Raw genomic sequence first — 1,745 nt, 5'->3', positions numbered from 1 at the left:
ACACAGTTGGCTTTCCCACGTCTTGAGGAGAAAGGTGGGACCTGGATAAATAAAAGTGTGTAGGTAGTTAGAACCATGAATATGTGTAAATACTGGGGAGGGGGAGGCAGTGCTGACTATGAAGCCTTTAGGAACACTAATCATTATTATGAATTCCGGAATAGGTTTCAATAAGGAAAGGAAGCTGGGATGGGTGAACAGAGCAGTAGAAGGAAATTCAGAATCCAGAGATTTAGAGGCCAAGGGACAGGCACAAGGAAGGAGCTGCCCACTGGCTCAAGTACTCTAGAGAAGCTGAGATAGAAAATGAACCATATAGATGCGATTTTTCACAAGGGATTGTTGGTGGCTGTGAAAGAGCTGTTGTAGTAAAGCTGAGTGGAGAGATGACAGCCAGGTGGCAGAGACTTAACAAATGAAACAAAGTAAAAAAGTACTTTTTTTAATTTTACTAGAGACCTGGTGCACAAAAATTTGTGCACTTGGTGGGGTGGGGGGGTCCCTCAGCCCGGCCTGCACCCATTCACAGTCCAGGACCCCTTGGGGGATGTCCACCTGTCGACTTAGGCCCACTCCCCGGGGTATTAGGCCTAAGCTTGCAGTCAGACATCCTTCTGGTAGCCAGGGAGCCCTTGGGGGATGTATGACTAAAGGCTTAGGCCCCCAAGGGATCGGGTCTAAACCGTTAGTTGGACATTCTTAGTGCTGCCACGGAGGTGGGAGAAGCTCCTGCCACCACCACTTTGCTGGCCAGCCATGAGCCAGCTTCTGGCTCAGTGGCACTCCCCATATGGAAGTGCACTGACCACCAGGGGGCAGCTCCTACATTGAGCATCTGCACCCTGGTGGCCAGTGCGCATCATAGCAACCAGTCATTTTGCAGTTCAGTCAATGTGCATATTAGCCTTTTACTATTATTATATAGGATGTCCCTATTTCCCCCCTTTTTGCCCCCTCTACCCAGCTCTTGCCCCCCACTTCTCTCTGGCCATCACCATACTATTGTCTGTGTCCATGGGTTGTGCATATATTTTCTTTGGCTAATCCCTTCTTTAAATTCACTTCTTTAAATTTTTATTTTCAGATAAGTGCTTATAACTGCACTATTATATATTTTCTATTATATCATTTAGAATAAAGATATTTTTAAATTGAACCCTTGTAAATTTTAGCACAATTTAATAAATTATGCTAGAAGCAATTAGGAGATTTTTCATGTACTGCAGATACATTTCAATTAATATTTTTTTAATTTTTAATTTTTTAACACATTGTATGCGGGAAATGTATTTATACATTTTACATTGACTGTAAGTAGTAGAGCGCAGGACACAAATGGCCCGAGCCACCTGTTAGCACGCGATAAAACTACCCGAAAACAATGTGTTAATATTTTAATTTAAAATAATCTCATACATGTAAAAAAAAAACTATAAAATACTACAGCATATTATATGTACCCTTCACCCAATTTCTTAGATGTTAATAATTTAAACATAACCATTATACAACTATGAAAATTTGGAATATATTTTTCTTATAATCTCTTTAATGTTATTTAATCCATTTACTTTGTTTTTGTTAATCTTCACCCAAGGATATTTTTCCATTGAATTTTAGAGAGAGTGAAGGAAAGGGCGAGACACATTGATTGGTTGCCTCCTGCACATGCTCTGATAGGGACTAGGGATCAAGCCAGCAACTGAGGTATATGCCCTTGACTGGAATCAAACCTGGGACCCTTC

The sequence above is a fragment of the Myotis lucifugus genome, unplaced genomic scaffold, assembly GCF_000147115.1.
Source record: "Myotis lucifugus unplaced genomic scaffold, Myoluc2.0 scaffold_67, whole genome shotgun sequence".
Taxonomy (NCBI): domain Eukaryota; kingdom Metazoa; phylum Chordata; class Mammalia; order Chiroptera; family Vespertilionidae; genus Myotis; species Myotis lucifugus.
This window is presented reverse-complemented; position numbering follows the sequence as displayed.